At 41.8% G+C, this 27,100-nt stretch overlaps 2 long non-coding RNA genes across 2 annotated transcripts in view; one reads left to right on the top strand and one right to left on the bottom strand.

Moving 5' to 3' along the window:
• The first annotated feature begins 8,601 nt into the window (after positions 1–8,601).
• On the top strand, positions 8,602–25,688 carry LOC115649515. Its single transcript, XR_003999844.1, has 3 exons — positions 8,602–8,748; positions 12,123–12,127; positions 25,679–25,688. It is a non-coding gene; the product is annotated as an uncharacterized LOC115649515 (long non-coding RNA).
• The window catches only part of LOC115649514, an 88,264-nt gene continuing 82,742 nt past the window's right edge, over positions 21,579–27,100 (bottom strand). Inside the window, exons 2-4 of the long non-coding RNA XR_003999843.1 lie at positions 23,389–23,653; positions 21,779–21,824; positions 21,579–21,664 (exon numbers count right to left, since the gene is read on the bottom strand). This is a non-coding gene — a long non-coding RNA (uncharacterized LOC115649514). The remainder of the gene's footprint in view (positions 21,665–21,778; positions 21,825–23,388; positions 23,654–27,100) is intronic.

The raw sequence follows: 27,100 nt of genomic DNA, 5'->3' as shown, positions 1-27,100 counted from the left end.
AACTAAGTATATAAATGAACAGCTCGAGTAACTTGTCTAAATCTCTTAAGCATGCAAGCGCATGTGTCTAGTTGCAGAGTTTTCCTTTTAAATAGGAAATGTTTGTTGGATTAGTTGACATTACTACTTGCAGCTGCTGTCTCAGGAAATTATGCTCATTCTTAACTTCTGATAGCAGTCTCTCAATACTATTCATCTGTTCCTCTCGACATGAGAGCCCCCATTCTTATTTTAGACGTGGCCACAATGGCAGTTGGTGCCATCATACCAAAGTAATCTCTACGAAAAAGAAGAACTCTTCATATTGTAAGGCTCATATTTGTTATGACATGATGATGATACTTTTACCTAACTTTTTTTAAAAAAGGTATCAGTAAACTTGACACTTCTAAGCACAACAAAATCTCCTGTCTCTTATAGGCCCAGTTTTCAGTAAAATACTCTACACTTATTTTGCATATTCACTATAGACTCAAATCTGTTTTTGTATATGCCTCTGGCTAGATTTTAACTTTGAGGCAAGGACTATCATTACATTACATATGTGAGTAGTCAACCTCAATCAGAACACTCATGTACAATCAAGCACCTCTGTAAGCATTCACTGGAAATGAAGCCATGATTAGCGGATGAATTTAGACGCAGGTCAAGTTTGGTTTGCTTCCAGTGCCTATTGCAAGCTCCAGAGGGACAGAGTTAAGGCATTGAGAGGATGTGGACTGAGTTAAGTTTAATACCTTTGAGGTCCATTGTACAAAATGCAAATTTTTTATGGGTTATTGTGAGATTGCATGTAGCTTCTCTAGGAGACATGACTAATGCAGTCTCTGGGAGATATTAGAAACTACAAAGGATTTCTGGGGACAATACATGTGAACTGAATTTCCTAGGATATATTTGAGGGTAGGAATAATGCAAATGACCCACCTTGAATCCGTCCTTTTAAATCTGCACTTTGAGCAGAGAGACCCGTTGTCTGGCTGATGACTTATTCACAGTCTCTTCCAAGAGTCAAACTGCATAAATGAGCAATTCTCTTACTTGGGAGTGTTCTTGTTTGGAGCAGAGGGCATGATGAACTTGAGACCACAGGAAAACCTACGTGGTGGTTGAAGGAGCCCATGTTGCAGTTGGGCTGATCTCTAGTAAGCTTAACAACCTGCCTGTACATTCTTTTATTATTGTTTTTGAATAGGTTTTCTCTGCATTGCTTTTACCTTAGAAATAACATGTGCTTGGTTAGAAAGAACTGTATGGTAACTTCTACCTGTGGCAATTAGACTATGTACTGTCTCTGAAGAGAAGGCAAAAGAAGTCTGCTTAAACAGCCTGTCTTTTGCTGGGGATTTCACAATATAGTCAAGGGACTGTGCAGCTTGGAAATACCCCAGTCAGAAGGGAGAGAGATGAGTATCTCCACCCAACAAAGGCAACAATGGGGGTGCCGGAAGAGTAGAGTGGGTGCCCTTGCTGAATCATAGAGGGGTAAGGTCATACAGGAAGAGTTGCACTGAACTGTAACATAGTTACATAAGTTTTGTTTTTCCTGGTTTTCCAAGGTTTAGAGATTTTCTACCTTCCATGGTCTGAGAGAGCATGAGGATGGGCTTGGAAATCTGAATTCTGCATTTACCAAGTTTTCAAGTAGTGATTATGAATTATGTGAAAGTAAAGAATAATAGTTCTTGATTAGAAGGAAATAGACTTTGGAATTTCAGTGTGTTATATTTATAGGTTAGATGGAGCATTTTTGGTGTAAAATCTCTTTAGTGTCTATCAATACTGTTCCAGAATCAGTTGGGATGTGTTGCCATTAAACACTGCAAGGCTCTCCTTCTAAGGTGTAATCCCTAGTCCCTATTATGACTGTTTGATTCAAATCAGAGTTTTGTCTTTGTCCAGTAAATTCAGTACATCTTGTTTATATATAAATGAATCCTGTCTTTGTTCCAAAGGAGTGCTGCAGTTGCCGATTCCTAAGGAATGAGGTTGCGTATGAAATTCAAACTCAGGTAATCTTTCCAGGCAGCACAAACAGTAGCTGCTACCACTGCCACCTTATGCCACTCTTGTCAACTGTTACTTCAATGCTTTCGAGCATTGAAGATTTTTTTTTAAATTTTATCTGCAGCTGTGCTGTAACTGCTCAGCTGGTGCTAACCTGGGTAGCTCTATTGAAGCCAAAGGAACTATGTGAATTTATTTCAATGAGGATTTGACCTCAGATATTTGTTATTTGCTATGTTCTAGAGCAAAATACATACATATTGGTGGATGAATGCAGTGCACAAACTATGCAAATCCATCTCTTCCTTTCTTCTATGTACATGCAAACATACATATGAATGTCAATTGCTTGTAAAGTATGCAATTGGTCTTTCCTGCATTTGTGAATGATGAGAGAATTTTAGCCAATCAGTAGGCCAGCATAAATGTATTGTCCCCAGGGTTGGTAATTTTGTCTAACAGAACTTGTATTATTTTAGTAGCTTGCAGTGATCTTTTCTTGATCCATCTGGACTTTTGGTTCATTTGTTCCAGATCTAGCCTGTTCGCTCCTCTGTGTTCATTGTCTAGTCTGTTCTTTCTGCTAGAGGAAACCAGTTACAATCTAGGGTCAATCCTTTTTGTGGTGATGGTCTAGGGTTGATAAATTCTTGCTAGCTGGCTAGTTCCTCTTCCTTTTGTTCCCCCAATAGCCTTCTGGCCTTAGCTCTAGCTTCTCCATGACAAAGTAGTAGCTGATCCTACCTATAGCAACATTTGCTAGCTAGCCTGTTGCTTGTATTGGTTCAGTTATAATCAGTGTAACCCTCTCAGCTCATTCTGACCCTGCTTATATCAGCAATACTGCTTTTCTATGGAACTGTACTAAGCTCTTATTTGAAAAATATTAAGTGCCTGGACATCATAGTTATAAAGAAAACCTTCAAAATGTGAGGAGAATGTAACCAGTGTAGTAATATAGGCACGAGCCTGTACCTGTAGCTCTGACAGAAGTGTGAATTCATCTCAGTGGGGCATTAACTCCTAAGCCTAATGATGACAATTGAAAGAGCAGAATTGGTAATGGTCATAATTCTATTTTAGCAGAAGTGTCAAGCTAATATTCTCTATTGTTATATGCTGTGGCCGATATTGGTATATGGGAGGAAGGCAGCTGTAACTGAAGGATACTTCAGTTAGAGATTAAGAAATTTAAGTTCCATTCTCCACAATTTTTTTTAACATCACCACTGTCCTTGTCCACAAGCCAGATCCAATGTACACTGAATTCAGTGAAAGGATTCCCATTGATTTCAGTGGCCATTGGATAGGGCCCCAAAAGAGAGACAGGGGGAGGGGAGAAGGGGAAGGCATGAATGCGTTTCGTCCCCAGAAAAAAAAGACTCATTTGCCTGGTGTGCGCCAAAATCCAAGATCACCTGCCACACCTTCTAAAAGTTTCCATGATTCAGGTGTCAAAAACTCCTCCTCCCCATGATCACTTCTATGATGCAAGCATTCACTGCCAGTACAGAAGATTACAGCTCACTGAAAGTTCAGGACAGTGTGAAATAAAGTGAACTTAATATAAAAATAAATGATACAAGGATACTACACTGACTGTGCTGGACTGGCTGATGGGGAGTGTATAGTCCCAGGATTCCTGCTGCATAATTCCAGGTTCCTAGAACATAATTTAGGTCTAATGTGCCCCACAGGCCCTGGGGCTTTGTTCATATTTTGCTGCAACTTGTGGTAAAACTACAAGCTTGACTGTATACACATTATAGCCCAGAAGACAGATATGCAGATCCACAGCTGGTGTAAATTGATGCAACTCCAGTGACTTCAGAGCTACGTCAATTTACACCAGCTGAGGACCTAGCCTATAACCTTTTGTATTTAGTTTCCTTTCTCATAGGGATAATGAGGCTTAATTAAGGTTGATAAAATAAACAAATAGTGATTGAAAACATGGAAGTAGATGGAGGCTAAAAAATCTTTTCATCTGAATCAGAAGTCATTGTGTTTAGCTGGTCTATACCACTGTGTATATTGTTATTTGATCCATCTTTCCCTTCTCCCTGCTATCACTGTTTAAAACCACCTTGTTGCATCTTGCCTTTAGGCTTCCAGCTCTGTGGGACCATCTTTTACTTTTTTGCATACAGTGTCTAGCACGGTGTGGCCTTGATCTGTTTCGGAGACCTCATGGCCCTATTTTAATACAAATGATGCTTATGAGAGCCTCATATGAAAGGAGCTATAGAGGTGTAAAGCTTTGAAGCTTTGCGTGTGTATTTGTTTTGCATATAAAGGATCCCTTCCTGTCCCAGGTGCAAATTAAGGGACTGACTTCAGCCAGACCTTAACAGATCACTCTTAGCACTCAATTAAGTGTCGGATGGCTCTGGTAATTTGTATTCTTACATGTCTAAATTAACTTAAAATGTATCAACTAACTGCAGGGTCAAAACTTTGGCCCCAGAAGTCATTTGGATCAGTCCCGTGTGACCAAAAGCAGCAGGAGATGTCTAGCCACAGCATTTTTGAATCAGGAGATAAACAGCACTTCATAGAAAGTATAGCACTTAAGTGTTGTTAGGGCATTTTTAATATTACTTGTACATTTTTAAACAACATTGGAGACAGGAAGATTTCCAGCCATTTCACTTTCTTCTGCTTTAAGATTGATTTACTGAAGAACCAATGGGTCTAAGATTTAGGAGAAAAATTGTGCTGGGGCTGCAGCTATTGCTTTACCCGAAAATGCAATGCCAGTTTAATTCTTTCTGAGGCTTCAAGGGACATCAACTGTAAAAACCAGAGTCTCCTGAGAGCATTGGGAGGGTAGACAGTGAGGAAGCTGCAAGGCAGTAGCTGCTGTTCTGGGATTCTCAGAAGTAGAGATCCAGGTGTTATTAAAATGAGCTGCTGGCAGAATTGCAGAATCACTAGCTAAGAAGAATAGATTCATCGTTGCCTAGAGGGATGATAGGAACGCAAAGAAGATTCTCTCCAACAGGGTCCATTTATCTCACAAAGGGCTGCAGTTTTGAATGCCTGTGGTTGAATTCTGACTTCCTCTCGGTTTCAGTTGTTATCACTGATTTGACTGCCAGCTCCATTCTCTCTCACTCTCCCTTATTTGTTTTGTAGGGAACTGTCAGAATTATAGCCCTTGATTCTTTAAAAATACTGGATAACGTCAGCCTATTTTTCCATTAAAATTCCTTTTATGTCTATAAACACCTCTCTCTAGTCACAGAGAATGTCTCTGCCTTGCACGAATAATACCCTTTATTATTGTCCGGCTGCTACTAGTCCCTGTCTGACTGAGAATGTGACCAGTTCTAACAGTGCTATACACCTACACCCATGAGTGCTATATACCTACACTAAGGTTTGTAACCTGTCCTTTAAATCGGCTTTGGTACTAAATGTCTGGAAGTTAGCTAATGTAACGCCAATATTTAAAAAGGGTTCTAGAGGTGCTCCCGGCAATTACAGACCGGTAAGTCTAATGTCAGTACTGGGCAAATTAGTCGAAACAATAGTTAAGAATAAAATTGTCAGACACATAGAAAAACATAAACTGTTGAGCAATAGTCAACATGGTTTCTGTAAAGGGAAATCATGTCTTACTAATCTATTAAAGTTCTTTGAAGGGGTCAACAAACATGTGGACAAGGGGAATCCAGTGGACATAGTGTATTTAGATTTCCAGAAAGCCTTTGACAAGGTCCCGCACCAAAGGCTCTTATGTAAATTAAGCTGTCATGGGATAAAAGGGAAGGTCCTTTCATGGACTGAGAACTGGCTAAAAGACAGGGAACAAAGGGTAGGAATTAATGGTAAATTCTCAGAATGGAGAGGGGTAACTAGTGGTGTTCCCCAAGGGTCAGTCCTAGGACCAATCCTATTCAATTTATTCATAAATGATCTGGAGAAAGGGGTAAACAGTGAGATGGCAAAGTTTGCAGATGATACTAAACTACTCAAGATAGTTCAGACCAAAGCAGATTGTGAAGAACTTCAAAAAGATCTCACAAAACTAAGTGATTGGGCAACAAAATGGCAAATGAAATTTAATGTGGATAAATGTAAAGTAATGCACATTGGAAAAAATAACCCCAACTATACATACAATATGATGGGGGCTATTTTAGCTACGAGTCAGGAAAAAGATCTTGGTGGCATCATGGATAGTTCTCTGAAGATGTCCACGCAGTGCGCAGAGGCGGTCAAAAAAGCAAACAGGATGTTAGGAATCATTAAAAAGGGGATAGAGAATAAGACTGAGAATATATTATTGCCCTTATATAAATCCATGGTACACCCACATCTCGAATACTGCATACAGATGTGGTCTCCTCACCTCAAAAAAGATATTCTAGCACTAGAAAAGGTTCAGAGAAGGGCAACTAAAATGATTAGGGGTTTGGAGAGGGTCCCATACGAGGAAAGATTAAAGAGGCTAGGCCTCTTCAGCTTGGAAAAGAGGAGACTAAGGGGGGATATGATAGAGGTATATAAAATCATGAGTGATGTGGAGAAAGTGGTTAAGGAAAAGTTATTTACTTATTCCCATAATACAAGAACTAGGGGTCACCAAATGAAATTAATAGGTAGCAGGTTTAAAACAAATAAAAGGAAGTTCTTCTTCACGCAGTGCACAGTCAACTTGTGGAACTCCTTACCTGAGGAGGTTGTGAAGGCTGGGACTATAACAATGTTTAAAAGGGAACTGGATAAATTCATGGTGGCTAAGTCCATAAATGGCTATTAATCAGGAAGGGTAAAGAATGGTGTCCCTAGCCTCTGTCCTAGCCTCTGTTCATCAGAGGATGGAGCTGGATGGCAGGAGAGAGATCACTTGATCATTGCCTGTTAGCTTCACTCCCTCTCGGGCACCTGGCATTGGCCACTGTCGGTAGATAGATACTGGGCTAGATGGACCTTTGGTCTGACCCAGTACAGCCGTTCTTATGTTCTTATGATAAACAACATTAAAAATCATTCCATGCCAGATCCTGACAAACTCTTAAATGACGCCTTACCTTTTTTGTACCACCTATAATGGTACTAATTTCTAGCACAGATTATAGTATTTGAGTGACTGCAATCCACAGTATTTGCACTGACTCCATAGTAATCCACAAAGGCCCTTACTCCTGCACAACATGGCAACCTGCCTCTACAATAGATGGGGCATCACAAACAAATAACTTAATACATACACGTTTGGCTCAGCAGAGTAGAGAAGTTTGATAAAAGAACAAATTTACCCTGAGCGCTGAGGAACCCTCAAACTGAATCCAAGCCTCTAGGGAATTCATTTGCTTTAACCAACAAGATAAGTTTTAGGCGATGCAGCTAGTGCAAAATCTCTCTGCACCAAGGAAATTTGGAGTCCAGTGCCATTATCAGCATCAGCCACACTAGAACATAAGATAGCAGCTGACCCTGGTAACAAATGTTACATTCCGGAACAAAAAGCATTTGCTGCTGTTTCTCAGTTACACTAAAGCAAAGCTCACTTTTCTCAGATTACAGCATGCTCAAATCGGTTGTCTGTTTAAGGTACTTATAGGGCCCCGCAACACCATAGTACCAAGCACCTCACAATCTTCAGTGTATTTATCCTCAACACGCGCATGAAGTAGGACAGTGCTATTAACCGAAGCCCCTAAGTGAATTGCCCAAGGTCACACACAGGAAGTCTGACTGAGCAGGGAACTGAAGCCACATCTCTCATATACAGACCAGTGCTCTAAACACTGGATCATCCTTCCTCTATGTACACGTGAAAGGATATTTTCCAATATTGTCATTGGGAATCTGGCAGCAAGCCTGTGAGAGCTCCTGTTCGGGGTTGAGCCTCCTCATTTCCTGTTGATTTCAGTCCCCACTCTGAGAGGTGCTGAGTATCTGACTTCACTGAGGGTTTGGCTACACTTGCAGCTGTACAGCGCTGGGAGTTAAAGCTGTCTTGTACAGCTGTGTAGGGAAAGCACCAGCACTGTAGTGTGGCCATATTTGCAGCATTTGCAGTGGTGTTGGAAGTGGTGCATTATAGGCAGCTATCCCAGCGTTCATGTGGCTGCAACGTGCTTTTCAAAAGAGGGGGGTGGGGTGGAGTGTGACTGGGAGCGTGGGGGAGAGAGAGAGTAGATTTTTGGAGCTGACCCTGTGGGTCAGCTCCCTGCCTTGCAAGTTATGACCCCTTCCCCCACCTCTCATTCACTAAATGCAAATAGCCTTTTGTTTTTTTTCCCCTCACAGACCAGATAAGCAGCTGCTCCGAAACAGACCCCCCCCCCCCGCCCAAGCCGTGCTGCTTCTCTCCTCAAGCAAACACTAGCTATGGACATTCAAATCCTGCCTGCCTCTGCTCAAGCAAACAGTAGCTGTGTTTGTTTTTTAGATAAGCAGCTCTGGGAGCCCTGAGTTCACAACAAAACAAAGAGAGGCATCATAACAAAACAAAGAGTGTTATCCTTACTTAAAAGCATTAGGAGAAAATTCCGGAGGTCAGTTACAGCGTAGTAAGATTAATCACTGTTTACACTGGCACTCCAGTGCTGCAGCACCAGCGCTGTTCTCTTTATTCCCCTTGTCGAGATGGAGTGAAATCAGCGCTGTAGCCAGGGAGATACAGCGCGTATGTGCCTTGCCAGTGTGGATGTGGACAGGCAGTAAGTTACAGTGCTATAAAGTCACCCACCAGCACTGTAACTCTCCAGTGTAGCCAAGCCCTGAGTGGCAGATACTCAGCAGGTGTTTCACACTTCCCAGGAGAAAGCTCAAAGGCAGGAAGTGACCATTTCAGTGCCACAGAGAAGAGCATATAAGCCAGTGGCTTACTAACTGCTAGTCTTTATTGGGGGAGAAATAATTAAAAATAACCTAAATTTACTTATTTTTTTCACATTGCATTTTAAGACTAAGCATACAGATTAATTTGCATTTATGGTGGCTTGTTCTAGCTGCTCTTGAAGGCAACAAGAGTTTTCCCATTGACTTCAGAGTGCATAAGATCAGGCCTTTTGACAATTTAGGCCTGATTCAGAACGCAATGGAGTCAATAGAGGTCTTTTTATTGACTTCAGTAGGCTTTGGCTATTTTTCTTAAAAAAAAAATCACTTATCAGTTTGATCTTATTCAAACCAACATGGATTTAGCTACATTTTTTGATTGCTATCCCTCTCAGTGGGCACAAGTTGGCACCTTTGCTGGAAGTTTCAGCACTGAAGCACAGACTTGAGTGAACACGGAGACTTTGTCTTGCTCTTTAAAATTGGTCCCTTCAGGTGGAGAAGCTTTTGCTGCTGCCTCTGATTTAACTTTGTTACAGCTAAATAGAGGACTTCAGTTTCTAAGGCTGTCAATCCAGCCTGTTAGCGACTGATCCAGTGGAGTCAATTGAAGGGCTCCCATTGATTAAAGTAGGCCCTGAATGTGACTCTAGGCTCCAGTCTAGCAAAGCACTTAACTTAAAGCAAGTGGGTAGTGTCAGTGAAGTCAGTGGGACTACTCGTGTGCTTAAAGTTAAGCACATTTTAAGTGCGTTACTGGAGAGGCACCTTAATGAACACCAAATTCAGTCAAATTATTTAAACTAGTTACTGTTTGGTGCTATACAAGACACAAAGATACAGTACTTGCTACAAAGAGCTTGTCTAAATAACTGATGAAATTTTGTTAGTTATGACCCTTTCTCTACTACAGTAGTAATTGCTTCCTTTCTTCTGTATTAAGAAGATTGACAGCTTGTCACTTAAACAAGAATCTCAAGGACACAATTGAGCAGGAGATGTGGAATGCTCACGAGAAATGTATACCAAATGCCAGTTTTTTAAAAATAGGGTAAATCTGGCCCTCAAGTTACACCAGGGAACCACACTGACTTCCATTGTGTTGCCCAAGGGTAATAGAGAGCTGGATTTGTGCCATTTCCTTATAGCACTTGCCCCCCCTTTCAGCAAAAAAATGTGCCATAGATAATGAATTATGCACTATTACTGATGTACATCATATGATTTGAATATTTATTCAAAATAACTGTTCCGTACTAGAGGTTTCCCTATGCTCAGGATTCCCTAGCTTATTCCAAAGTCTGAATATTCTTAAGTCCTTTTTATGCTGTTTTTAGCATCGCTTTAACAAACATGACCCCCTAGTTTTGGATAAAAATGATTTAATTGGGGAAGCATGTTATTGGTGGCTATTCTAATTTAGAGTGCTTGCACTCTTCAGGGCTCTCTGCAGCTGACTGTACTGACGTCATCGCTAGTGATATTGACACATTCTTTTGTGTGGTGTGAATGAAGAACTAAATTGATCCCAGTGGGGACTATGTTCACAATGAATAGAAGTCTGCCACTCTACCAGCTATAGACAGCATTAGATGTCTGTTAGCATAGTACTCGGTTTGATACCCAAATCAGTCAGAACAATGGTTTAAGTTGTTTCATGTTACTCCCAGAAAACTGTGATTTTGGCTACAGTAATTACATAATAATAAACAATAATTAAATGACAGAGACTATGAATAAGAACATTTCATCTATAGAGCTCAAAGCACTTTGCAAAGAAGGGCAAGCTTTATTCCCATTTTATAGATGGAGGAAAGCAGGGTCAAGGAGCTAGGGGCAGAGCTGGGAATAAAAATCAGAGACTAGATCCTCAACTGGGGTAGGGGATGGGGGGAAGAGAGGATAATCATCGGTCTGTTGAAATCAATCATGGTAAATTGATTCATACCAGCTGAGGATCTGGCCTTAGGTCTCCTGAGTTCTAATTATAGAAATACTGTTCCTTATGCACTGAAAGTACGCTCAGAATTTCCAAACAGTGGTGGTGTTTTTTTAAAACAAAGAAGATACATTGAGATCTCAGTTTTTAAAGTCTACTTATGGTACTCACACAGCTTCCACTGCCGTAGCATCTGAGCACTTCACAATATTTCATACATTTATACTCATAACATCCCTGTGAAGTAAGGAAGCACTATTATTTCCTTTCACAGAGTGGTGGTGGTGAAAACGGGGACAAAGAAAGGTTAAGGATGCAATCTACAAAAGATGTCTAAACCCCAGACCTAGGCACCAAGGCACCAAGATCTAGAGCCATTCATGAACCACAGAAGATGGAAGTTTGTCCACTTAAGCCACCTGTAGGGCCCAATCTGGTAGGCATGCTAAGAGCCCTACTAGACCAGATCCCACTCAAATTCTGGCTGGAGTCGGTGGTGGTCACCTTTTAGTACAGTGATTAGAATACTTACCTGGGATGTGGGGTACCCAGGTTCAATTGTCCCCTTTCTGCCCCAGGAGGAGAAGAGAAAGCAGATGGGGAGAGAGGAAGAATTTGAATGCCTCTCAGGAGCAGTGATCTAACCACTAAATGATGGGATATTCTGACGTGAGGCTTCCTCAGTCTCTCCTGTTGGAACTGCTCTACTGTGGATAAATAACAAGAGAGTAGCTGGAACAAGGGGATTAGGGCTAGACTCTCCCATCTCTGTCACAGGGCATGGTCCCTCATACTGGATTTCTCTTTGCAAGCAGTCCTCACACACTCTTATGAAAAGTTTCAGAGTAGCAGCCGTGTTAGTCTGTATCTGCAAAAAGAACAGGAATACTTGTGGCACCTTAGAGACTAAATAAATTTGTTAGTCTCTTTGTTAGTCTCCTACTCTTATGTAAGTTCACCACAGTGTACTTTATTTACACTGTCTTGTGCAGCATCCTATCTCATCACCATAAAGCTTTTTCCCAAGCTTCAGCATACCCCTTAGCACAAGGGAAGAGAGCTCTTACCTAGCTGAGATCCTGAGTTTCTTTGCCCTTCATTCCAGCCTTCCTCTCACCCTTCCTGTCTCTTTTTTAATAGTCCGCAGTTGATGAGCTGAATCCCCTCCTTAACTGGTTTATCATCCAGTCCTAATCATTTATCTCCCCCAATTTGTCCCATGCAGGGACATTTACCAAGTGTACAGAGTGGTGAATCAGCCTCAGGTTAATTCTGTCACAACATCCCAGGTGGGTGCTGTAACCAATGGATTAGAGAGTCAGCCTCACTCTCTCTTTCTTTTCCTTCCCCATGACTATTTAAGCATTTATCCATAGAGGCACAGTCAGTAGACTGCCTTCTCCTCTGTCTGTTTTGTGCACAGCAAGGCAGGTACCTAACTCATTCCCACAAGAAACTGATTAGGTGCTTAAGCTGCCTGACTCTAGGAGATGGGTTCCCATTTGTGGATCACTAAGCAGAGACAGGTGTCTATGTCTGCAGGGAAGTGCCCATCTCTAAGAGAGGGGCAGGCCTTGGCACACACTGTCTCATCTGCATCTCGCTTTAGCTAGTTTAGTAGTTTCCCTGCCTAACACACGGGCTTTTCTGGATTGTATTCTTAAGTGCCCATTTCTCCCCATTCATTGTATAGAGAGCCTGGGCACCTAACTCAGTTTTGTGGACATCAGTGTTGTTCCTCTAATTTTCTAGGCCCCTAAAAGTTAGGCAGTGTGATGCTCAGCATTGCAATGCCTAAGTCCCTTCATGGTTCCTATTCCAAGTGACGAGACCAAAATCACTTAGGAAGGGAGTTAAATGCAGGTCCCCCAAGTGGCCTAACAACTGAACCATCTTTTCTCACTTAAAATGGTACAATTGATATTTAGTAACTGTCTGACAGGATACTGACAAGGGCAGTCAGGACCAAGGGTCATAACAGGGTCAGACCTGAGGCTGAGTAACAGAGGAATTTGTAGCCAAGTCCCAGGCTGGGGTCGATACCAGGGGTCAGAGTCAGAGTCAGGTTTCAGGGTCTGGGTCAGGAGGTGAGATCCAAATAAAGCTGAGGTAAAAGCCAGGAGTTCAAGAGCACGAATGGTTATGGCAGCAACAGGAGATCTATATTGTTGCCTGGATACTTCCTGGAATGCCCCTTGGGTTTATACAGGGTGAGGAGCCAATCAGGAACCATGAGGCTGCTCCCTTTCAGACTCCTTGATGCACGACTTCCCGTGGTCTGTGTCCATAGCAGGCTGCAGTTAGTAGAGCACAAGCTGGTTACAGCTGCTGCTGGGTGGTAGCATGAGGTGTTTGCTGCTTTGCAGGCCTAGATTTGAGGCCCTCTTGGCCTTATGTTATGTCTGTGCTGTTATGTCTGTGCTGAAATTTTTTTTCTGCTATAATGATGCCACTAGTAGCAATGAAATCAGGCATCTGTCTGATAAGTCATCTACAACTCTGCCCCCCTCAGTTCTCACCTTATTTTCTATTTCTCACCAACTTCATATGTTCTACTGTCTTTGGGGAGTTTGCAGATGTTGTGAATGCTTCCTCCTAGCAGATCTCCACCTGTGCTAGCTTTTGTGCATCACGCTTGAGACAGCTCTGTCAACACCTCCCTTTCTGTGGAGATACGATAATAATAATTCTGGAAGAGTCACCTCTAATCACTTTCACATGGCGCTTGAGTATTCAAAATATATTGTTTGTCACTTTGGTCATGAGTCTTGGCCACAGGAACAACATACCACCACTCATAGCTTCTGACTTTGTCCAGAGATAAAGGGAGTGCTATGACCATATATGCTGATAACTAAAGTTTTCATGATGGTTGAACTTATTGGATACCCCCACCCTCACTGTGTTCCCAGAGGTTGTAATTTCCCAACATTCTCTGCTCCTGCTGCCTGAGATAGTTGCGGGGGAGGGAGGGAGGGGCAGACATTTTAGTTTGAGCCCTGATTCATACAGACCACTGAGTCTCTCTCTGCTCTGCATTACTGGTGTTCATGTTATCTGAGGTAATAAAGAATCCACAAACTAGAGTCCGAGTTTAAAATATGTTACACTAGCCTGGGATGGATGTATTAAGGGTGAAATTGATCCTAGTGCAGAGAGGCAGCAGGAAGTCCCCCACACCATTTAACCCCGGCTGTGGGGGCAAGCTGCAGGCTATGCAGAGGTCTCAGAGTAGGTCCAACTGTGCAGAATAATGCTGAGACTTTTCACCACTGCAACTGTCTTCCTGACCAATTCTCCTGCACCATATGGGTTTTGGGCCTCAGCCTATGTTAGCTGAAGCAGCATAACCTGAGGCTAATTCTAGCTCCCTGATTTAGTTCTGGTGGAGCCTCTGACTTCACTTGTATAACTGAGTCCTGGTTCGGTGACTCAGCCACCCGTGAGCCAGTTTGGTTTTCTCCATATGGGCATCCAGTTCAGCATAAATTAAAAGAGGTCAGGTTTCTCATATAATCACATTTTCTACATCTGACCTCCGTGCAGAAAACACCCCACTCCAAAACAAAGTTTGAGCATGTTTATGGCAGGACGGCCATGCATCAAGCACCCTCCAGTGTCAGGCAGCATCATGACAGGTGCACTCAGCTTCAGTTTCCCTTTTTGTCTGCCCATGAAAGGAACATAGTATTTCAGTGGCTGATACAAAGTGTATCTCTGGGCATAATTTATTCATAAATGCCAGTGCAGCAGATTCCCCAAAGCCTTGTAGTAAATACCATTCTCCAATTCCTACAGTAAAACATATAAATCTGCAGTGAGATTTCCCATTCCCATCTCCAGGGACATCACCTCCAAATAACCCACCCAAGAGTCAATAGCAGAACTTTATTTCCAGTTTCTTTTTGCCTGTGACCCTGGGCCCTACTCTCCAGGCCTCTCTTCCTGAGAGCAGCCAGTCTCATAATGCTTTTACCAGCACATACAAATCAGGTCTCTCGCAAAAGGGCTCCCTGTGAGATTTCACTCACCAGTCCTCCTTGCCTAGGAGTCTGACCCCTGCCCAGGGGATCCACTTTCCAGCACCAACCCTCTTGCTTTTAGGCTCGGCTCCTGACCAAGCTGGATCTTCTCTTTTTGCCCAAGGTCCACTGTTCAAGCCTGCTTCTCATCAGGGGTCCCCATCATTGGTCTGTTCTCACCAACAGTTCTCTTCTAGCTTCTAGCAGGCTCTCCTAGAAAAATGAAGTCCAGTCACAGGGCCATGGAGAACTGGCCCACATCTATAGAAAGACTGGAGCAGCACTTTGAAATAAATGAGATTCCCTCAGAAAAACATGTAGCAACATTACTGAGTGTGATGGGAGGGAAAAACGTATAGTTTAGTGCTCATTCTGATCACCCCAGAGAAGCCAGGAAGCAAAACCTTCCAACGGAGAGTGCACCCAAGCCCCAGATTATAGCAGAAAGTTTCAGGTTTCATAAGCAGAATCAACTTGAAGGTGAATCTATTTCCTTCTTGCAACAGGGTTAAAAAGATTGTCAGAACACTCTGCTTATAAGGATGGGCTTAACAAAGCCCTAAGAAAGACATATCTGTGTGGACTGTTTAACGAAAGCACACAGAAAAGGCTCTTAAGTGAGGAAAATTTTATCTTGTGCAGCAGAACTTGGAGTAGTAATGGAAACTGCAGCAAGGGATGTAATAGAATTGCATACTGGAGCTAAAATAAAAGTAAGAACACAAACTATCTATAACCCAAGATGGGAGCCAGTCCACTCAGCAAACAGACATGTTATTCGTATGGAAAAGGGTTTCCTGCTCCTTGTGATTGCCGATTAAAAGATGCATATTGCAAAAGCTGTGATAAAAAAAGGGCATTGCTGAGTGGTTTGACACACTAAAAAATAAGGAAGAGACCAAATCAGGATATAGAAAAAGGAGTATCAATGTACACTTTGTAGACAGAGGAAGTAGTGACACAGACTGCAAGAGTGGATTAGCCAGCCTTAGGGTTGCCAGGTGTCCAGTTTTCAACTGGAACACCCAGACAAAAAGGGACCCTGGTGGCTCAAATCAGCATTTCTGACCAGGCCATTAAAAGTCCAGTCAGCAGCACAGCGGGGCTAAGGCAGGCTCCCTGCCTGCCCTGACATGCATGGCTCCCAGAAGCAGCCAGCCTGTCCCAGCAGGGGTGATCATGGAGGCTCTGCACGCTGCCCCTGCCCTGAGCGCCGGCTCTGCAGCTCCCATTGGCCAGGAATTGTGGCCAATGGGAGCTGCAAGGGTGGCGCCTGTGGCTGGGGGAAGTGCGCAGAGCTGCCTGACCGCCCCTGTGCCTAGTGGACACAGGGACATGCTGGCTGCTTCTGTAAGCTGCCTGAGGTAAGAGCTGCCCGGAGCTCACACCCGCACCTCTACGCCCTGCCCCTGCACCCTCTCACACCCAAACTCCTTTGCAGAGCCCACACCTGGTCTTGTGCACAAATCCACGACCCCAGCCCTGAATCCCCTCCCACAGCCCAAACTCCTCATCCCCATCCCCATCCCCACCCTAGGGCCTGCAACCCTAACCAGAGCCCTCACCCCCTCCTGCATCCCAACCCCCTGCCCTAGTCCGGTGAAAATGCATGAGGATGAGGGAGAGTGAGCAATGGAGGGAGGGGAGATGGAGTGAATGGGGGAGGGGCCTCAGAGAAGGGGTGGGGCTAGGGGTAGGTCCTTGGAGAAGGGGTGAGGTAGGGGGTGGGATAAGGGTGTTCAGTTTTCTGCAGTTAGAAAGTTGGCAACCCAACCAGCCTGGATATATAAATATATATAGTGTGAGGAAAAAGTGACAAGCCATCAATCTGGTTGATATCCCAGGTCATGGGAAAAATGCTCAAAATAGAATTGGACATGGGCTCCACAGTGCCTGTTATCTCACATTTGGAATATGAGAACACTTCTAAAAATACCAAATTGAGGGAGACACCAATGTTACTAAAAACTTATATGGGAGAAAAGATAGTGCCAACTGGATTAATGCAGGTGAATATGGAGTATACAGTAAGCAATGTTTATTAGACTTATATGTCATTATAAGGGGGACTGGCCCTGTGGGGCTATGAATGGTTACATAAGGTTTCTCCGGATTGGAAATCTATAAAGATGCTGCAGTTTCTTTCATCAGAACCCACTAAAAGAGTTGAACTACAGTTGGGAGGGCTACTAAGAGAGATGTGAAGGGTATTCAAGAAGTTCATAGGAAGTCCAAAACACATGAATGTTAAAATAATCATAGCCAAGAAAGCACAGCACAAACTTCACGAAGTTCAGCCTGTTCCTTACAGTGTTTGCTCAAAGGTAGATGTGAATTGGAATGCCTGGAAGGAGAGGGCACAGTTTCAAAAGTAGCCTGGAGTGAATGGGGAACACCTATCATTCCAACTAATAAAAAAAAAAAGGAAAGAAAATGAGTCCGTATAGGTGTGTGGCGATCTTAAGGTCACCATAAACTCTGTATTGCAAGTTGAAAAATATCCCCTGACTCAAATTGAAGACATTTTTGATACTCTGCCAGAGTGATGATGATTCAGCATAATTGCTTTGTCACAGGCTTACTGCTAGATAGAAGCTGAGGAACAGTCAAAGGCATTCCTCACAATCAACACACAGAAGGATGTGTACCAGTACAACAGGCTAGTGTTTGGTTTTTCTTGAATTTCTGCTACATGATAATGGGCAATGGACCAAGTTTTGCAAGGTATTCCAAGAACACAGTGTTATTTGGATGGTGTTATTGTGACCAGTGGAAGTGATGAAGAATATCTGGAAACCCTGAAAAGGATATTAAAATGTCTAGATGAATATGGGTTATGAGCCAATTGCATAAAATGCTAATTTTTTAAGGACTCAATAGGTTATTGCCGGCATGCTATTGATGCAAAAGGCCTGCATAAATCTCAACAGAAGATTAAAGAAGTCCTGCAACCTCCACTGCCAAACTGTGTGTCACAATTTAGAGCATTTCTAGGATTTATTCACTAGTGTAGCTGATTTGTATCAAAACTCGCAACTGTATTGTTTCTGCTGAACTGTTTTCTACAGACTGGTCATGTGAATGTCAAAAAGCTTTCCTGGAACCTGTGACCAAACAATTGGTCACCTCAGACAGCGTGCTTATGAACTTTAACCCATTCTTGCCTATCAAGTTAGCATGGGATGCTTCCTCACATGGAATTGGGACAGTTATATCACACATTATGCCAGATGGCAGCAAGTACCATTTGCCTCCAGATCTTTCACAGCATCAGAATGTAGCTATGCACAATTAGACAAGGAGGCTTTAAGTCTGGAATGGAGTGTGGAGAAATTCAACCATTATCTATATCGGATGAAATTCACCCTTCTCATGGACTACCAGTCCCTAGCAGCAATCCATTCTCTGAGGAAGGGAGTTTCTGTGCACATATGCAACTGGGCTCACTTCTCATCTGTTTACATCCATGATATCAAATTCAAAAATACAGAAATGCACGCAAATGTAGGTGGGCTCTCCCTCCTGCCCCTGGTAGTTGAAGGGCAACCTGTAAGAGAGAATGTATTGAATCTGCCAACTTCTTTCAGATTGAGTGTGCCTCAGTGACCTGTAGTTTTATTCAAGCAAAAAGCCCAGAGTGATCCCGCACTAGTTTATGTTTATGAAGCTACTCTGAAGGGCTGGAAATACACTGACAGCCCTAATCTGGCACCCTTTTATGCATTCAAAAGTGATCTTACCATATATCAAGGATGTGTTGTGCGGAATTCCTATTGTTATACCTAATAAATTGCACACAATCTTAGAGGAGCTCCATGTAGGCCACCTAGGGGTAGTAAAAAATGAAGGCACTTGCCAGAAGTTTTGTATGGTGACCAGGCATTGACCAACAAATGGAGCAGCTTGCTAAGGAATATTTAGGATGCCAATAGGCACAGACCATGCCTAAACCAGCCCCATTACATCCTTAGGGATGGCCCTGAGCTTCCTAGCAATGTCTGCATATTGATTTTTGCAGGAGCATTTTTGGGAATGATGTATCTAGTGGTGGTCAATGCCCATTCCAAATGGCCAGACGTTTTTTGCATGAAAATCACTACCGCTGCATAGTCAGAAGACAAACTTCAAAGTTTGTTTGAAAGAACTGGACTGCCAGGACAAGTTGCGAGTGTAGTGGTACTCAGTTCAGGAGTGTTTTGGTGGTTCAAGAAGAAAAATAGTATTAGACATATCACCTCACCACCATACCACACACCAGAAATGGCTTAGTTGAAAGGTTTGAACAAACTTTTAAATAAATCTTGTGTCAAGGTTCCTTCCCCACTCTGAACTTTAGGGTACAGATGTGGGGACCTGCATGGACACTTCCAAGCTTAATTACTAGCTTAGATCTGGTATCGCTGCCACCATCCAGAATTTTCAGTATCTGGATCACTCCCTTTCCCCCCAAAACCTTCCCCTCCCTGGGTAGCCTTGAGAGACTCTTTCACCAATTCCCTGGTGAGTCCAGGTCCAATCCCTTGGATCTTAAAACAAGGAGAAATTAATCATCCCCCCTCCTTTCCCCACCAATCCCTGGTGAGTCCAGATCCAATCCCCTTGGATCTAAAAGCAAGGAAAAATCAATCAGGTATTAAGAAAAAAGCTTTTAATTAAAAAAACAAAGGTAAAAGAAAACCCTCTGGGAGAGATTAGCATACCAGCTACTCTCACAGACAACAGATTCAAAACACAGAGGATGTTCCCCTGGGCACAAATTTAGTTACACAAAAAATACTCAATTTGATTCTACCCCTAATTGCATAAGACAGGTTACAAAGAAATAAACATAAACCTATTTATTCCTTTCTAAAACTTACTACTCTGATAAGAGGCTGGTTCCTTGATCTTTTTCACTCCGGCTGAAAACTGAAACTCTAAACAAAGGGAAAACTTCCCTCCTTCCTTTTGAAACATCTTGTTCCCCCATTGGTTTCTCTGGTCAGGTGTTAGCTAGGCTAGGTGAACTTTTTAACCCTTTACAAGTAAAAGAGGCATTAACCCTTAACCATCTGTTTATGACATCTTGTGATCCATGAAAGATGAGAAGAGGCCATTACAGCAGAAGCTGGCATGCTTCTTGCTAGCATGTAGAAATGCAGTACATTCCACAATGAACCAAACACCTGCAATGCTTTTTATGGGCAAAATCTCAGGTCATGCTTGGACTTATTAAAGTCAGATCTATGTTTACATGTCAGAAATTGTGTGAGAGGGATCAGTGTACCTTGTCAGCTACAAGTGGGCCAGTGTCGGTGCGTAGTTATCAGAGACCAACTACATGGCTTCCGGAAATTGCACAAAGAAGGTCCTTTGTCCTATACAGTACAAGTGGCACCAACACTCTGACCATTTGCAAAATTTGGGAGTGATGGGGTGACTGACAAAAGAGGAAAAATTCAGAGAATTGCCAACTGTTCTGACATCAGCACCCCCACTTGAAGCAACAAGCAATAATTTTATACTGGAAAGCAGCAGTGCTGAACAACCAACATCATCTGAGAGAATGTTTTGAGTCAGACATTGCTGAAGACATGCCACTTTCTTGGGAGAGTGTTGAAAATAGTGGCAGATGCTATCCCAAAAGAAAACCCAAGCCCCTTGAAAGACTTGACTTGTAACTGGATTTTTGGTGGTTATCCCATACTTAGTTCTGAAGGTGTTGAACCCATTTCATTTCCTGGAGGAGGATAGATGTGATATATTTGAATGTATTGGGTGGAATGTTGAATCTGTTTAAGTGATTTCACAGTTATAGTTCTTTAGTTCTTTAACAAGTTACGTATGTTAAATCTATTGTTATATAATGGCTTCTTTCTTTCTTTCTTTCTTTCTTACAAGAGAGAGTCGACCTTGTGTATGGGTCTGTGTCTCTAACCAGGGATTTCTGCTATGTCTGCCATACACAACTTCCTAGAATCTCTCTCTATCTTGGAATATGATTTAGCATTTAATTTCAGAGGGAATGTTTCCTTTTTGGGGAAGCTGATGGATGGGAAGAAGAAGAGGGGGTAAGACTAGGCCATATAATAATAATTTCATGGATCTCAAAACCCTTTCCACAGGAGGACAGAATCATTATCCCCATTTTATAGATGGGGAAATTCAGGCATAGACATAGAAGTGTCTTGCCCAAAGTCACCTTGCAGGCCAGCGGCAGAGATGGGAATAGAACCCAGGTCTCCTCTAGACCAACCTACAGTAGCTTAAATGTTACCTAAGGAGTTTATTATATCTATTATAAAATAAATCTTTGACGGCAAACATTTCATTTATTAGGGTGTTTTTTTCAAGACAGCATTCATGTAATTATGAGATCAGATATACAGAAAGGACCAGACTCATGCAACAACCAAGGTTGACCTACAGAAGATAGTGAAACCATTAATGCAACAACTGTAGAACTAATTAGGATAGTTGAAACAACTATTTCAGCTCAGATATTCAGTCAGCAGCCATTTAAATTTTGACAGGTACATCATCAATCGTAACACTGGACAGGGAATTCCAGGAAGGTGAAGCACAATATACCAATATATTTGTGTCTGTGTGTTCGGATTAGGAATCTGGAGAGCTAAACCACTAGACTTTGATGCATAAATAAATGATTTTTGCATTGGAAACATCACTCAACACCAAGGTGGATTGCCAGAATGCCCTTATCAGCTAATACCAGCAGAGCATACAAAAGAAATGAAGGTCACTCAAACTCAACCAATTTAATTTTTTCTGTAGAGATAAAATGGTAAATTCTATAAGGGCAATGTACTTTACCTAGCTATATTAGGATAAATCATGCATAGTCAGGCTGCTGCATAGCTATTGTGTAGCTCAATCAGGGTACGTGCTCATTCTCAGCCTAGCAGGGAAAGAAAAATAAAGGAAAGAAAAAAAAAATCTGAAATATGGAATTTACACATTGTGGAATTAGTAGAATATTATAATGTGTGTCGGTTAGGACACAAATACTTACAGAATCAGGATCCCATCTTCCATCCCTCTTGCAGAATCCAGGATGACTGTTCCATAAAAAATGAATAAAAATAAGGTGTAATTATCTGAGATGTAGTGCAAAGTACAGATTCAGATCCAAATATTCTTATTTAATTTGTCTGCCACATTTCTAAATAGGCTCAGATTTTAAGACTCAAATGGACCATTATGATCATCTAGCCTGACCTCCTGCATAACAGGTTATGGAATTTGCATCCATGCTTTGTGAAAGATGGATCTCACATGACATCATTCTTTGTACCAATGGCCCAGCAAATGGAAGAAATGCCAAATCAGTAAATGGCTAGCCCACAAAACCACATGGGGTATTTGGCATCTGCTTTGAAACTGTTGTTACTAATGTCCACTCCCTGCAAGCAAAGTCTTATGTATCAGGTTACTTCTCTGAAGACCTCCTTCGCTGTGCCTTCAGGCAAATCTGTACCAAAGGACTAACAACACAATCTGTAAGCTGTTACCTCCTAAAAATCACTAGCAATGCGCCAAGTTTTTGTCAATGCTAATATCATAAATATTACAATTTCAAGGAGTAGATCCAAAATGTTTAATTAAAGCCATCATATCCTATGCTTCATGACACCAATCTTTAGTATAATTATTGCCTGGGCCACACTGAGTCCAATCCTGGATGTCGCAATATACATAATGCAAAGCCCACAAGAGTTCAGAAATATACCTGGACTCCACAGACAAGCAGCTTAATTCTATCTATAGAACTTACAAAGCTGCCATCTTCCTAGTATCTGAGTGCTTCTTTAATGTATTTTCCTCACAACACCCGTGTGAGATTGTTACCCTCATTTTACAGACAGGGAACTGAGACACAGCCTCAAAGGTATTTAAGCTCCTAACTTCCATTTTCCCTTTCAAGATCTGGGCCAGAGAGACTAAGTAACCTGCCCAGCGTCACACAGCAAGTTACCAAACCAAGGGCTCCCAAGTCCTACTCCAACTGGCCATGTGGCCCAACAATATCTCCCTGGCAGACAGGTTCAAAATGGAATTTATCCAGGGAGAATGACAAAGAGGTCCGGGGGTACAGATATCTTCCACGCCTAATCCTGGGTGATAGCCTTGAGGAATGAGCTTCTCCATTTATTTACTGAAGAGGTACAACATGAACAATGCAAAATTGCTTCATACAACCCTGACCACAAGTGGTGAGAGGGTAATTCAGTTTGTTCTCATTCAGTTCGTTGGCTTCCATACTGAGACTGCCAAGAAGGCAGCCAGCGAGTGCCAATTTGTTATTTTTTATGCTGTGGATAGCACCAGGAAGTCACTTGAGAAGATCAACTTAGTAGAGATCACCAAAAAGCCATCAGGGTTAACAGCCTTTTAAATCACTAAGAACATGGCTTGGATTTGAAATCATTACATAAAAGTAAAGAGCCTTCCATTGCCAGTGCCCTAAGAATTTCTGGTTTTTCGTGACCATACTTGTTGGATGACACTAGAAAAGTGTGCAAGGGGGAATGCTGGAAGACGATTTGTTAGCTTCCTGATCAATACCATTCTCCTTATTTTAGTCTATGGAACTGGCCTCCAGTGTGTAGTTTTCAATGGTACCTTTTCACTTTGAAGAGCATAGTTTCCTTCCCTCCTTGCTTTGACAGGACTGGTCCCCTATATATCCAATAGGCAGATGAATAAAGTTATGGATGCTCATTTTTAGGCCTCTCTGGTTTGCTTCACAATCAGTGAGTGCAGGTAAAGATCACTAAAGCCTATTAGTTTGCTTCCTGTAAAGAAAGGGTCATCTTGGGTCATTGATTGAAAGTCTGTCATGAAACTTGAAGCTGAGCCAACATGTAACCTTCACAGTGTTCCAGTCCTGGGAAAGAAAAACATGCCAACAGAGGAATTCAGCAGATTTGTTAACATGAACATCATTATGAAACAGAAGGCGAGCTGTCTCATAGTACAATTCAGGAAACTCAGGATAAATATTACTATTCACTCTGAATATATGCTTTATCCTTGCACAGCACAACATTTTAATATTATCCTGATAAAAGAGCACCTTATTAAAAGAACAGTTTGTGTTGTCATGCGAGAGGAGCTCTGTAAGTGGTGGCTATTGCTGTATAAGAATGAATATTATATTTATGTACCTATGACAAAGACCATTCACCTACACTAGGTAGTCTCTTCGCCTTCAGATGCCGCCTATTGTTTTGGTCATTTTTCTTTCAGCATGTGTCTCCTGCCTAACCCAGTTCCTTTATTTTCAGCTCCCTCTCCAGCAGCCTTAGGCCCATCATCTTTCTATTTCTTTCTCCCTTCTTGCACATACTGGTTTCGGTCTGCTCTGAGTGGCCTCTCCTGCTTATCTCTTTCTTGCTACTTAGGAGTTTCCACATGATTGTAGCTTTTAACAGAAGGTATTAGCAGTGGCCTGGTTGACTTTTAATTACATTTTTTTCAAAAGAAAATACTTCTATTATGACTTCATAAAACCTATAATTACCTCTGATAGCTGCAGTCAAATGGCAATTTAAGTGTATAAAGGGCTTTCTTATTCATTTTACTGGGTTGGCACATTACAAATCTGAGTCATATAGTTCTAATACAGCAGCAAATAGTATTACAGGGCAATCTAAGGGTTTTTTTTTTCTTAAACATTTCCCTTCAGCGCTTGGGAGAGGGGAGTTGGGACAGTCACATGGATAGGAGCCAAATTCATTTGCATTAGAGATGTTGGGTTGTGGATTATAGTGAGTCTGGGAAAGAGGAGTAAATGGTATATTAGGGTAACATGGATTATATGGAATTCAGTGGGTACATAACACAAGTGTAATTTATACCAGTAGATGGAAAAGGCTGCAAAAGGAAAAACAGGAAGCTGACAATAGAGTGGAGGGGATCCGTTTTACTGTATATTCCCCAGTTCCTTGTTTTCCTAGTTTTGCACATATCTTCCTACTCTTCAGTGTACAAGTTACATTGGTCTGCCCTCAAATACCATGTTGGTGGAAGTTACTTTATCCATTACCACAGTATTTTCCTTACCATGTTTAAAACAACAGCTATTTAAAAAAAAAATTGTGTTTGGAAATGTATTGGTTGTGGAAGATAGCCAGTTGACCAGTCCTAAGTCCTATATGTGTCGGCATACCTCTTAAAGCATGAACAGCAGCACAAGTTTCTTCTCACTGCTCTGCCAATGTGTCCCAATATGTGGGGTGCTGGGAGTTGCACACATGTAGGTGGGTGAGGAACTAGGCCCTTTTATGGTGACTTGCAGTAGCTCAGCTCAATGTCGCATGCTAAAAACAGAAGCCTGAACATTGTAGCATGGACAGTGCTCAGGTGAGCCACCCAAGCTCAGATTCAGGTGTTGGGTGGGCTTGGACTTGGGCAGCTAACCAGAGTAGATGCTAGTGCCATGATGTCTGCAATTGCTATTTTAGCGTGCTAGCTTGAGCTAAGCTAATGTGAGTCTGGCTACCCAAACTGGGAGTCACACCTCCCAGCTGCAGTGTAGACATAGACTTAGTCTCCATCATGGTCAGTCAATCCTTGACTTCTCTACTGAGACTGACAACAAGCATTCCAGTGTTAGTGCCAAATGCAGGGTTTTGGGGTGTGTGTGTACCTTTGTCCATTGGGTGCTGGATTGAAACTACTAAACGGATCTTCCACACAGGGCACCAAACAAACAGTCAGGAGATGTCTACCTACCTTTGCTCACAACTAACTGAGCTCTTTCTGAGCAATCAATCATACTAACAACCCAGTAAGCCATATTCGTTCCTCCAGCATAGCTGCTTCAAATGTGAAACTAATAGGTTGGTTATCAATGGGTTAATGAAAAACACCATGGAAAGTGCAAGGAACTGATCTAATCCCTGTGAAGTAGGCCCCTTGTGCTGCTCCTTACACTGTTCTTTTCATCACCAGATCAATTTTCCATATACAGGACCAATAATGCTAATTAACATTCTCATTACTCCTGCTATAAACTATGTAGAGGACAGGATATGTTTAAAATAATTATGGTGTTGTCATAAAAAGGACAGTATGAGGGAGGTGTATAAAAACAATTCTGAAATAGTAACAGCAATAACTATGTGAAAAATGCTAAACTTTCATATATTAATTGAAATATATTACGAGTGCTCATATTTCCATTTGAAAGGAGATGAACAAGCCTAAAGCATTGATACCTCATTTTAAAAAGAATGACACTTTCATTTTTATTTTTGTTTTTTTCCTTCCAATATCTGTTAATTATTAAGGCATCAAATCCTGAAATCCTTTACTCAATTTTTATTCTCTCCTTACTCAGAGAAAACAGCAAGCAAGATTTGGTCCCAGCAGCATAGATGAACTGGACAGTGTTTCACTACTGCTAGAATACAAACAACAATAACCAAAGTACAATATGTCAAAATTTTCTTTTGGATGATTAATAACTCTCTGCACTTGTATTGTATCTACAATGTCAGAGAGCTTTACAAACATTAGCAAATGTAGTTTCAGAACCACCCTGTGATATAGATGGACATTTTTATCATAACTTTACTGCAAAGGAATTGAGGCATTGCAAGGTTAGGTCTGTTGGCCAAAATCAGAGAGACAGTCTGTGTTAAAACTGAGGAACCAAGGCCCCAAAACATTTAAGTACATACTTCAGTTCCATTTAAGTCAATGGTACATAAGCACATGATTAAGTGTTTTGCTGAATCGAGGCCCAGATCTCCAAACTCCCAGTCTTTTGTCTCACTCACAAAGCTTTCCTTTCTTAGTTCTGACCTTTTGCAGCACATTTCTGAAACCCTTATGTACGTTGAAAGCTGAAGTAAGAAAAAAATCAACAGGGAATGTTGCCAATTTCATTTTTAAATGGTGGGCTAGGAAATGTGCTGGGTTTTGTGTGTTCAGACTTCATACTCACAGTCTTCCCCAACTAAATTCCCCAACTCCCATCTCAGGGACTTGCAGGCCAAAACAGTAGGTGATGTCAGCCCCAAGAGAATTACTAGCTACAATAAACGCTTGACACCTCTGTGCAGCAGACAAACATTATTTCCATAAGTGTAGATTTAAAAATGATTCCTGCAAAAGGACTAGGGTCTTCATTCTCAAAACACTGGGCCACTTTACAGTATTTCATCAAGTTGATTTATATATGGAGCAATAATAATACAGACTACACTGACAGAAGCATGAAATTATTTCCAACATGTCATTATTCTTTATTATCCTAAAGCAGAAGATAAACATTTCTTGAGTCAGGATCCTGTGCCTTTGGTAGAATGTCCACATTTTATACTAA

This window comes from Gopherus evgoodei, chromosome 3, assembly GCF_007399415.2.
Source record: "Gopherus evgoodei ecotype Sinaloan lineage chromosome 3, rGopEvg1_v1.p, whole genome shotgun sequence".
NCBI lineage: Eukaryota > Metazoa > Chordata > Testudines > Testudinidae > Gopherus > Gopherus evgoodei.
The sequence above is the reverse complement of the archived record's forward strand: the minus strand, read 5'-3'. Positions and strand labels throughout refer to the sequence as shown.